Source organism: Bufo bufo, chromosome 4 (assembly GCF_905171765.1).
Source record: "Bufo bufo chromosome 4, aBufBuf1.1, whole genome shotgun sequence".
Taxonomy (NCBI): domain Eukaryota; kingdom Metazoa; phylum Chordata; class Amphibia; order Anura; family Bufonidae; genus Bufo; species Bufo bufo.
In genome coordinates, this window is record NC_053392.1 from 429,772,821 (window position 1) to 429,785,660 (window position 12,840).

The 12,840-nt window shown below is 45.2% G+C and overlaps 1 long non-coding RNA gene across 1 annotated transcript; it reads right to left on the minus strand.

The window, feature by feature from the left end:
* Nucleotides 1–347: 347 nt before the first annotated feature.
* LOC120999926 lies at nt 348–10,609 on the minus strand. Its single transcript, XR_005778685.1, has 3 exons — nt 10,475–10,609; nt 6,950–6,959; nt 348–360 (listed from the first exon to the last, which is right to left on the minus strand). It is a non-coding gene; the product is annotated as an uncharacterized LOC120999926 (long non-coding RNA).
* Between the last annotated feature and the right edge of the window lie 2,231 nt (nt 10,610–12,840).

Consider the following 12,840-nt stretch of genomic DNA (forward strand, 5'->3'; position numbering starts at 1 on the left):
GAGAAAAAAATGAAAAATATCAATTTCCGCTAACTTGTGCCAAAAAAAAAAATTTTCTATGAACTCGCCATGCCCCTCATTGAATACCTTGGGGTGTCTTCTTTCCAAAATGGGGTCACATGTGGGGTATTTATACTGCCCTGGCATTCTAGGGGCCCCAAAGCGTGAGAAGAAGTCTGGTATCCAAATATCTAAAAATGCCCTCCTAAAAGGAATTTGGGCACCTTTGCGCATCTAGGCTGCAAAAAAGTGTCACACATCTGGTATCGCCGTACTCAGGAGAAGTTGGGGAATGTGTTTTGGGGTGTCATTTTACATATACCCATGCTGGGTGAGATAAATATCTTGGTCAAATGCCAACTTTGTATAAAAAAATGGGAAAAGTTGTCTTTTGCCAAGATATTTCTCTCACCCAGCAAGGGTATATGTAAAATGACACCCCAAAACACATTCCCCAACTTCTCCTGAATACGGCGATACCACATGTGTGACACTTTTTTGCAGCCTAGGTGGGCAAAGGGGCCCATATTCCAAAGAGCACCTTTAGGATTTCACAGGTCATTTACCTACTTACCACACATTAGGGCCCCTGGAAAATGCCAGGGCAGTATAACTACCCCACAAGTGACCCCATTTTGGAAAGAAGACACCCCAAGGTATTTCGTGAGGGGCATGGCGAGTTCCTAGAATTTTTTATTTTTTGTCACAAGTTAGTGGAAAATGCTGATTCTTTTTTTTTTTTTTTTTTTCATACAAAGTCTCATATTCCACTAACTTGTGACAAAAAATAAAAACTTCCATGAACTCACTATGCCCATCAGCGAATACCTTGGGGTCTCTTCTTTCCAAAATGGGGTCACTTGTGGGGTAGTTATACTGCCCTGGCATTCTAGGGGCCCAAATGTGTGGTAAGGAGTTTGAAATCAAATTCTGTAAAAAATGACCTGTGAAATCCGAAAGGTGCTCTTTGGAATATGGGCCCCTTTGCCCACCTAGGCTGCAAAAAAGTGTCACACATCTGGTATCTCCGTACTCAGGAGAAGGTGGGGAATGTGTTTTGGGGTGTCATTTTACATATACCCATGCTGGGTGAGAGAAATATCTTGGCAAAAGACAACTTTTCCCATTTTTTTATACAAAGTTGGCATTTGACCAAGATATTTATCTCACCCAGCATGGGTATATGTAAAAAGACACCCCAAAACACATTCCCCACCTTCTCCTGAGTACGGAGATACCAGATGTGTGACACTTTTTTGCAGCCTAGGTGGGCAAAGGGGCCCATATTCCAAAGAGCACCTTTCGGATTTCACAGGTCATTTTTTACAGAATTTGATTTCAAACTCCTTACCACACATTTGGGCCCCTAGAATGCCAGGGCAGTATAACCACCCCACAAGTGACCCCATTTTGGAAAGAAGAGACCCCAAGGTATTCGCTGATGGGCATAGTGAGTTCATGGAAGTTTTTATTTTTTGTCACAAGTTAGTGGAATATGAGACTTTGTATGAAAAAAAATAAATAAAAAAAAATCATCATTTTCCACTAACTTGTGACAAAAAATAAAAAATTCTAGGAACTTGCCATGCCCCTCACGAAATACCTTGGGGTGTCTTCTTTCCAAAATGGGGTCACTTGTGGGGTAGTTATACTGCCCTGGCATTCTAGGGGCCCAAATGTGTGGTAAGGAGTTTGAAATCAAATTCTGTAAAAAATGACCTGTGAAATCCGAAAGGTGCTCTTTGGAATATGGGCCCCTTTGCCCACCTAGGCTGCAAAAAAGTGTCACACATCTGGTATTGCCGTACTCAGGAGAAGGTGGGAAATGTGTTTTGGGGTGTCATTTTACATATACCCATGCTGGGTGAGAGAAATATCTTGGCAAAAGACAACTTTTCCCATTTTTTTATACAAAGTTGGCATTTGACCAAGATATTTATCTCACCCAGCATGGGTATATGTAAAAAGACACCCCAAAACACATTCCCCACCTTCTCCTGAGTACGGAGATACCAGATGTGTGACACTTTTTTGCAGCCTAGGTGGGCAAAGGGGCCCATATTCCAAAGAGCACCTTTCGGATTTCACAGGTCATTTTTTACAGAATTTGATTTCAAACTCCTTACCACACATTTGGGCCCCTAGAATGCCAGGGCAGTATAACTACCCCACAAGTGACCCCATTTTGGAAAGAAGAGACCCCAAGGTATTCGCTGATGGGCATAGTGAGTTCATAGAACTTTTTATTTTTTGTCACAAGTTAGTGGAATATGAGACTTTGTAAGAAAAAAAAAAAAAAATCATCATTTTCCGCTAACTTGTGACAAAAAATAAAAAGTTCTATGAACTCACTATGCCCATCAGCGAATACCTTAGGGTGTGTACTTTCCGAAATGGGGTCATTTGTGGGGTGTTTGTACTGTCTGGGCATTGTAGAACCTCAGGAAACATGACAGGTGCTCAGAAAGTCAGAGCTGCTTCAAAAAGCGGAAATTCACATTTTTGTACCATAGTTTGTAAACGCTATAACTTTTACCCAAACCATTTTTTTTTTTACCCAAACATTTTTTTTTTTATCAAAGACATGTAGAACAATAAATTTAGAGCAAAATTTATATATGGATGTAGTTTTTTTTTGCAAAATTTGACAACTGAAAGTGAAAAATGTCATTTTTTTGCAAAAAAAATCGTTAAATTTCGATTAATAACAAAAAAAGTAAAAATGTCAGCAGCAAAGAAATACCACCAAATGAAAGCTCTATTAGTGAGAAGAAAAGGAGGTAAAATTCATTTGGGTGGTAAGTTGCATGACCGAGCAATAAATGGTGAAAGTAGTGTAGGTCAGAAGTGTAAAAAGTGGCCTGGTCTTTCAGGGTGTTTAAGCACTGGGGGCTGAAGTGGTTAAATACAGCAGTGTGGGGACTATTTTGAGGCCAAGGCATGTCATCAGGCCTTTTGTTAGTCAAACGTATCCCCCACTGTCAGTCCCTTTGGGATCCATGCCTCATTCATCTTAATGAAGGTGAGGTAATCAACACTTTTTTGACCGAGGCGACTTCTTTTGTCAGTGACAATGCCTCCTGCTGCACTGAAGGTGCTTTCTGACAGGACACTTGAAGCGAGTCAGGCCAGAAGTTCTATCGCAAACTGGGATAGCTCAGGCCACAGGTCAAGCCTGCACACACAGTAGTCAAGGGGTTCATCGCTCCTCAGAGTGTCGATATCTGCAGTCAAGGCGAGGTAGTCTGCTACCTGTCGGTCGAGTCGTTCTCTAAGGCTGGACCCCGAAGCGCTGTGGCGATGTGTAGGACTGAAAAAGCTCTGCATGTCCTCCATCAACAACACATCTGCAAAGCGTCCTGTCCTTGCCGCCGTGGTCGTGGTAGGAGGAGGATTACTTTCACCTCTTCCCCTGTTAGATTCCCGTTGTGCTGTGACATCCCCCTTATAAACTGTGTAAAGCATATTTTTTTGTTTTGTTTTGAACTGCTGCATCCTTTCTGACTTTCAGTAATTTGGTAACATTTCTGCCACTTTCTTCTTATACCGGGGGTCTAGTAGCGTGGCCACCCAGTACAGGTCGTTCTCCTTCATCTTTTTTATACGAGGGTCCCTCAACAGACATGACAGCATGAAAGACCCCATTTGCACAAGGTTGGATGCCGAGCTACTCATTTTTCGTTCCTCGTCCTCACTGATGTCATTGACGGTCTGTTCTTCACCCCAGCCACGTACAACACCACCGGTCCCAGATAGGTGACAACAACGAGCAAGCACCCTGGGATGCCTGCTGTGGTTGGTCTTCCTCCTCCTCAAAGCCACATTCCTCCTCTGACTCCTCTTCCTCATACTCCTCTTGCAGCGTTGCCGCAGGTCCGGCAAGCGATGATAACAAGGCTGTTTCTGGTGGTGATGGTGACCACAACTCTTCCTCTTCACGCTCATCTACAGCATGATCCAGCACTCTTCGCAGGGCACGCTCCAGGAAGAAAACAAATAGGATGAGGTCGCTGATGGTGCCTTCGGTGCGACTGACTAGGTTTGTCACCTCCTCAAACGGACGCATGAGCCTACAGGCATTGCGCATGAGCGTCCAGTAACGTGGCAAAAAAATTTGCAGAGGCTGTCCTAGCACCCCGGTCATACAAATACTCGTTGACGGCTTTTTCTTGTTGGAGCAGGCGGTTGATCATTAGGAGTGTTGAATTCCAACGTGTCGGGCTGTCGCAAATCAAGCGCCTCACTGGCATGTTGTTTCGGCGCTGAATGTCTGAAAAGTGTGCCATGGCCGTGTAGGAATGCCTGAAATGGCCACACACCTTCCTGGCCTGCTTGAGGACCTCCTGTAGGCCTGGGTACTTAGACAAAAAGTGTTGTAAGATGAGATTCAACACATGTGCCATGCACGGCACATGTGACAACTTGCCCAAATTCAATGCCGCCAACAAATTGCTTCCATTGTCACACACCACTTTGCCGATCTCCAGTTGGTGTGGGGTCAGCCACTGATCCACCTGTGCATTCAGGGCGGACAGTAGTGCTGGTCCGGTGTGGCTCTCTGCTTTCAGGCAAGTCAACCCCAAGACAGCGTGAGACTGTCGTATCCGGGATGTGGAATAGCCCCTGGGGAGCTGGGGGGATTCAGTTGATGTACAGCCAGATGCCGCAGCAGAAGAGGACTCAGCCGAGGAGTTTATGGAAGAGGATGGAGTAGGAGGAGAAGAGGAGGTGGCAGTAGGCCTGCCTGCAAGTCGTGGCGGTGTCACCAACTCCGCTGCAGAGCCACGCATTCCATGCTTGGCAGCCGTCAGCAGGTTGACCCAATGTGCAGTGTAGGTGATATACCTGCCCTGACCATGCTTTGCAGACCAGGTATCAGTGGTCATATGGACCCTTGCCCCAACACTGTATGCCAGAGATGCCATGACTTCCTTTTCAATCACTGAGTAGAGGTTTGGGATTGCCTTTTTTTGAAAAAAAAAATTGTCCGGGTACCTTCCACTGTAGTGTCCCAATAGCGACAAATTTTTTGAAGGCCTCAGACTCCACCAGCTGGTATGGTAAAAGCTGGCGGGCTAAGAATTCCGTCAAGCCAGCTGTCAGACGCCGGGCAAGGGGGTGACTCTGTGACATTGGCTTCCTACGCTCAAACATTTCCTTTACAGACACCTGACTGTGGGCAGATGAGATGGAACTGCTGAAGGTGAGAGGTGGAGTGGCGGGTGGTTGAGAGGGGGCAAGGAGGACAGCAGTGGTTGACGTGGCTGAAGATGCTGGACCAGGAGGAGGATGGTGGCTTTGAGCTTGTGTGCTGCTTCTACTCGTCATCATGTGTTGATCCCATAGTGTGATGTGCGTTTGTGATGTGCGATCATGTGCCTTAGCAAAGCAATTGTACCTAGGTGGGTGTTGGATTTCCCACGACTCTGTTTCTTTTGGCACAGGTTGCAAATGGCATAGCTGTTGTCAGAGGCAGACACACAAAAAAAATGCCACACTGCTGAGCTTTGCAATGACGGCATTCTGGTGGTGGCAACAGCATGTGTTGATTGGCATACTGTCTGGCTGACCCCAAGTGCTGATACATGCTGTCTGACTGTGCCACTAGCTCCTTGCGACGACCTCCCCCTGCTTCCAACTCGTATCCTCCTTCTCTCTGTCTCCCCTTCTGAACTTTCCCCCTCTTCTTCTTCTCTTCGAGCAGGCACCCACGTGGCATCCACGGACACATCGTCATCATCAACCACTTTACTTGTAAATGACACCTCAGCAAAGGAAGCAGCAGCGGGTACAACATCATCATCATCATCATCATCACACTGTACGTCCATGTGTGTAATGCTGCCTGACTGAGACATATCCCTGTTATCTCCATCCTCTGGCAATAATGGTTGCGCATCACTAATTTCATCCAACTGATGTGTAAATAACTCCTCTGAGGGATCAAGTGAAGCAGCTGTGGTGGCTGTGGTGGTAGTGGTGGTGGTGGCGGCGGACGAGAGAGTGGTAACTTGAGAGCAGGTGACCAAATCTGAGCTGGAGGAGGATGGTGCGTCAAGGTTCTTAGCGGAAGCTGTTGAAGATTGGGTGTCCTGTGTAAGCCAGTCAACTATTTTCTCCAAATTTTTTGGGTTCAGGGTACGTGGCCTCTGAACACTGGGCATTATTCCAGGGCCAGTGGAAATCACAGCACCACGACGGCCCCTGTGGCGTGGCCTGCCTCTGCCTGTCATTTTTTATTAGATAAGTGTTACTATGCGTGCAAGGTACTGTGCCACCCTATATAAGTGGTGGGCAGTGGGCACAGTACAGTCTGTGTGGGCCTGACACACACTGGCTTGCAACTGTGATTATATCATTGAAAAAGATTAAATATAATTTTTTTTTATCTGCAAGGTATTTGTGAGTGAGTGACACCCTGTAACGGTATAAGTGGAGGTCTAGCCACTAGCCAGTGGCCACAATACAGTCTGTGTGGGCCTGACACACACGGGCTTGCAAATGTGATTATATCACAGAAAAATATAAAATATTATTTTTTTTTTATCTGCAAGGTATTTGTGAGTGAGTGACACCCTGTAACAGTATAAGTGGAGGCCTAGCCACTAGCCAGTTGCCACAATACAGTCTGTGTGGGCCTGACACACACGGGCTTTCAAATGTGATTATATCACAGAAAAATATTAAATATATTTTTTTTTTATCTGTGAGGTATTTGTGAGTGAGTGACACCCTGTAACGGTATAAGTGGAGGCCTAGCCACTAGCCAGTGGCCACAATACAGTCTGTGTGGGCCTGACACACACGGGCTTGCAAATGTGATTATATCACAGAAAAATATTAAATAGAATTTTTTTTATCTGAAAGGTATTTGAGTGACACCCTGTAACGGTATGAGTGGAGGCCTAGCCAGTGGCCACAATACAATCTGTGTGGGCCTGACACACACTGGCTTGCAACTGTGATTATATCACAGAAAAAGATGAAATATAATTTTTTTTTATCTGCGAGGTATGTTCTGTCACACCCTGTATGAATGGTGTGCACACAGTACTGTCTGTGACTGAGCCTGCAGCCTCTCACACATGGGCAGGCAACTGCATTATATATATATGTAAAAAAATAAAAAAAAAGCAGACTTATGTACCAGCCCCGAAAAGGGCTTTTTGGGGTGCTGTCAGGACGCTGTCCTTACAGCAGATGAGTCTGTGGACACAGAACACTGCCCTAGCTAACACTTTCCCTATTGAATCAGCAGCAGCAGCACTGTCCCTCCTCTCACTGAGAATGCAGATTCCAAATGAATCTAAAATGGATGCTGTCCAGGAGGTGGGAGGGTCTGGGAGGGAGGGTCTGCAGCTGATTGGCTGGAATGCGTCTGCTGACTGTGAGGTACAGGGTCAAAGTTTACTCAATGATGATGTATAGGGGGCGGACCGAACATCGCATATGTTCGCCCGCCGCGGTGAACAAGCTATGTTTGCCGGGAACTATTCGCCGGCGAACTATTCGGGCCATCTCTACTGACAGCAGGAGGAAGAAGATCGCAGGCGGTAAGGAGCGGCGTCCAGGAGCAGGAGAGGTAAGTCTTTTATTATTTTATAAAACTTGGGGCTGTTCTGAGGCCATGGGGGTGATGAGAGGCATAATGGATGATAATGGGGGTGATGAGAGGCATCATGGATGATAATGGGAATGATGAGAGGCATAATGGATGATAATGGGGGTAATGAGAGGCATCATGGATGATAATGGGAATGATGAGAGGCATAATGGATGATAATGGGGGTGATGAGAGGCATAATGGATTATAATAGGGGTGATGAGCGGCATAATGGATGATAATGGGGATGATGAGAGGCATAATGGATGATAATGGGGGCTGATGAGAGACATAATGGCTGATAATGGGGGCTGATAAGAGGCATAAGGGCTGGTACCGGGGGTGATGAGAGGCATAGGGGCTGATTAGAGGCATGGTGCTCTTATCTGAGGTCTAATTGGGGTTCAATTACATTAGGGGTCTGAGCTGACGACTGATTGGTGGTCTGATCTGAGGTCTTATTGGGGTCTTATTAACATTGGGGGTCTGATTGGGGGTCTGACCTGAGGTGTCCTCCTCTAAAACCTAGGTGCATCTTATGGTCCGGTGCGTCTTATAGGGTGAAAAATATGGTGTGTGTATATATATATATATATATATATATATATATATAGTACAGACCAAAAGTTTGGACACACCTTCTCATTCGAAGAGTTTACTTTATTTTCATAACTATAAAAATTGTAGATTCACACTGAAGGCATCAAAACTATGAATTAACACATGTGGAATTATATACATAAAAAACAAGTGTGAAACAACTGAAAATATATGTCATATTCTAGGTTCTTCAAAGTAGCCACCTTTTGCTTTGATTACTGCTTTGCACACTCTTGGCATTCTCTTGATGAGCTTCAAGAGGTAGTCCCCTGAAATGGTTTTCACTTCACAGGTCTGCCCTGTCAGGTTTAATAAGTGGGATTTCTTGCCTTATAAATGGGGTTGGGACCATCAGTTGCGTTGAGAAGTCAGGTGGATACACAGCTGATAGTCCTACTGAATAGACTGTTAGAATTTGTATTATGGCAAGAAAAAAGCAGCTAAGTAAAGATAAACGAGTGGCCATCATTACTTTAAGAAATGAAGGTCAGTCAGTCAGCCGAAAAATTGGAAAAACTTTGAAAGTAAGGGTTATTTGACCATGAAGGAGAGTGATGGGGTACTGCGCCAGATGACCTGGCCTCCACAGTCACCGGACCTGAACCCAATCGAGATGGTTTGGGGTGAGCTGGACCGCAGAGTGAAGGCAAAAGGGCCAACAAGTGCTAAGCATCTCTGGGAACTCCTTCAAGACTGTTGGAAGACCATTTCAGGGGACTACCTCTTGAAGCTCATCAAGAGAATGCCAAGAGTGTGCAAAGCAGTAATCAAAGCAAAAGGTGGCTACTTTGAAGAACCTAGAATATGACATATTTTCAGTTGTTTCACACTTGTTTGTTATGTATATAATTCCACATGTGTTAATTCATAGTTTTGATGCCTTCATAGTCATGAAAATAAAGAAAACTCTTTGAATGAGAAGGTGTGTCCAAACTTTTGGTCTGTACTGTGTGTATATATATATATATATATATATATATATATATATATATATATAAATGCACTGAGCAAAAATATAAACGCAACACTTTCAGTTTTGCTCTCATTTTGCATGAGCTTAACTCAAAGATCTGAAACATTTTCTACATACACAAAAGACCCATTACTCTCAAATATTGTTCACAAATCTGTCTAAATCTGTGTTAGTGAGCACTTCTCCTTTGCTGAGATAATCCATCCCACCCCACAGGTGTGGCATATAAAGGTGCTGATTAGACGACATGAATATTGCACAGGTTTGCCTTAGGGCTCTTTCACACTTGCGTTATTGTCTTCCGGCATAGAGTTCCGTCGTCGGGACTCTATGCCGGAAGAATACTGATCAGGATTATCCTAATGCATTCTGAATGGAGAGTAATCCGTTCAGGATGCATCAGGATGTCTTCAGTTCCGGTACGGAACGTTTTTTGGCCGGAGAAAATACCGCAGCATGCTGCGCTTTTTGCTCCGGCCAAAAATCCTGAAGACTTGCCGCAAGGCCGGATCCGGGATCAATGCCCATTGAAAGGCATTGATCCGGATCCGGCCTTAAGCTAAACGTCGTTTCGGCGCATTGCCGGACCCGACGTTTAGCTTTTTCTGAATAGTTACCATGGCTACCGGGACGCTAAAGTCCTGACAGCCATGGTAAAGTGTAGCGGGGAGCGGGGGAGCAGTATACTTACCGTCCGTGCGGCTCCCCGGGCGCTCCAGAGTGACGTCAGGGCGCCCCAAGCGCATGGATCACGTGATCACATGGATCACGTCATCCATGCGCATGGGGCGCTCTGACGTCATTCTGGAGCGCCCGGGGAGCCGCACGGACTGTAAGTATACCGCTCCCCCGCTCCCCGCTCCTACTATGGCAACCAGGACTTTAATAGCGTCCTGGGTGCCATAGTAACACTGAAAGCATTTGGAAGACGGTTCCGTCTTCAAATGCTTTCAGTACACTTGCGTTGTTACGGATCCGGCAGGCACCTCCGGCAACGGAAGTGCATGCCGGATCCCAACAACGCAAGTGTGAAAGAGGCCTAAGACTGCCCACAATAAAAGTCAACTCTGAAATGTGAAGTTTGATCACACAGCACAATGCCACAGATGTGGCAACGTTTGAGGGAGTGTGCAATTGTCATGCTGACTGCAGGATCTACCAGAGCTGTTGCCCGTGCAATGAATGTTCATTTCTCTACCATAAGCCCTCTCCAAAGGCGTTTCAGAGAATTTGGCAGTACATCCAACCGGCCTCACAAACGCAGACCACGTGTAACAACACCAGCCCAGGACCTCCACATCCAGCATGTTCACCTCCATTATCGTCTGAGACCAACCACCTAGACAGCTGCAGCTACAATCGGTTTGCATAACCAAAGAAATTCTGCACAAACTGTCAGAAACCGTCTCAGTGAAGCTCATCTGCATGCTCGTCATCCTCATTGGGGTCTGGCCTGCCTGCAGTCCGTCGTCGTAACCGACTTGAGTGGGCAAATGCTCACATTTGGTGGCATCTGGCACATAGAGAGGTGTTCTGTTCACAGATGAGTCTCGGTTTTCCCTGTTCAGGGCAGATGGCAGACAGCGTGTGTTGCGTCGTGTGGGTGAGCGGTTTGCTGACATCAACGTTGTGGATCGAGTGGCCCATGGTGGTGGTGGGGTTATGTTATGGGCAGGTGTATGTTATGGACAACGAACACAGGTGCATTTTATGGATGGCATTTTGAATGCACAGAGAAACTGTGATGAGATCCTGAGGCCCATTTTTGTGCCATTCATCCACGACCATCACCTCATGTTGCAGCATGGCCCCATATTGCAAGGATCTTTACACAATTCCTGGAAGCTGAAAACATCCAAGTTCTTGCATGGCCAGCATACTCACCGGACATGTCACCCATTGAGTATGTTTGGGATGCTCTGGATCGGCGTATACAACAGCGTGTTCCAGTTCCTGCCAATATTCTGCAACTTCGCACAGCTATTGAAGAGGAGTGGACCAACATTCCACAGGCCACAATCAACAACCTAATTAACTATATGCGACGGAGATGTGTTGCACTGCGTGAGGAAAATGGTGGCCACACCAGATACTGACTGGTTTTCTGGCACCCTCCCCAGTAAGGCAAAACTGTGCACATTGCAGAGTGGCATTTTATTGTGCAATATTCATGCTGTCTAATCAGCACCTTGATATGCCACACCTGTGTGGTGGGATGTATTATCTCGGTAAAGGAGAAGTGCTCACTAACACAGATTTAGACAGATTTGTGAACAATATTTGAGTGTAATGGGTCTTTTGTGTATGTAGAAAATGTTTCAGATCTTTGAGTTAAGCTCATGAAAATGGGAGCAAAACTAAAAGTGTTGCGTTTATATTTTTGCTCAGTGTATATATATATATATGGCAGCATAGCAGGCCAAATATCAATATGGAGGTGCAGGCCAATGGAATGGATCCGGCAACAAGACCAGGACAATATAAGAATAAAAACAATGGCAGCACTCTTACAAAAAAATAATGAAAGGAAAAACACTTGATTCACCCGTATGGTTTAGGGATGAGCGAACTTGTGGTTTCAGGTTCGGTGTACAAGGTTCAGGTTTGGGTTATCTAAGAATTCTGTTATAGATTCCGCTACCACAGACCATAACCTATGGTCCATGGTAGCGGAATCCATAACTAAATTCTTAGACAACCCGAACCTTGTACGCTGAACTTAAAACACAAGTTCACTCAACACTAGTTGCAACGCTTCAGCTCATAGCTTGAAAAAAGACTTTATGAATGAGCTGAAAACATTGCGATCACAGGGGTGAATAAAGTCTTTGAGAGTGCCGGCATTTTTTTCTTTACATGACTATATATGTATATATATTGTGGGGACTCGCTCTGGTAGACGGGATTAGCGGACGCAGTATAAAGGCAAAAACAAGTTCTTTGGATCAAACAGTTCAGTGTTTTATTCACACTTTAGGCAAGTGACAAAACAAGCAGTCATTTTCAAACAAAAAGTAACCTTGCGGTATTGGTGGTAATTCACACCATGCGGCAATTCTGCCTCAAAGAGTCCTTGCTGATAGCAGCACCAACCGGTTTTCATGCCAAACAGGCAGCAAGCCTTCATCCGGGCACAAGGCTCCCAGATCCCAACACAGAGACATGGCTTCTGAGCCCAGCTGCCTATTTAAGGACAGCCAAATGCTGCCAAAACCCGGACCAGCATTAAAATTCGGTCCAGTATTGGGCCTCACCTGGCTGTAAATCAGCCCAACAGCACATTCTGGGAGGAAAATACCTGTTTTCCCAGATCAAACCTCTCACTGTGTCACTATATATATATATATATATATATATATATATATATATATAGTCATTTTTCAAACTGGTGTAAAGAAGAACTGACTTAGTTGCCCATAGCAACCAATCAGATTCCACCTTTAATTTTTCACAGCTCCATTGGAAAATTAAAGGAATTGGTTGCTATGGACAACTAAGCCAGTTTTCCTTTGCACTAGTTATGATAAATCCCCCCCCCTGTACCTATATGTGGACATAGCATTGTGTATCATTACACTATACTAATCTGTTTGGGAAAAGTGACAGTTTACTGTGTGAACTGCAGACAATACTGTATTCAGTGTTTACTGTGCATGTAGTGAGG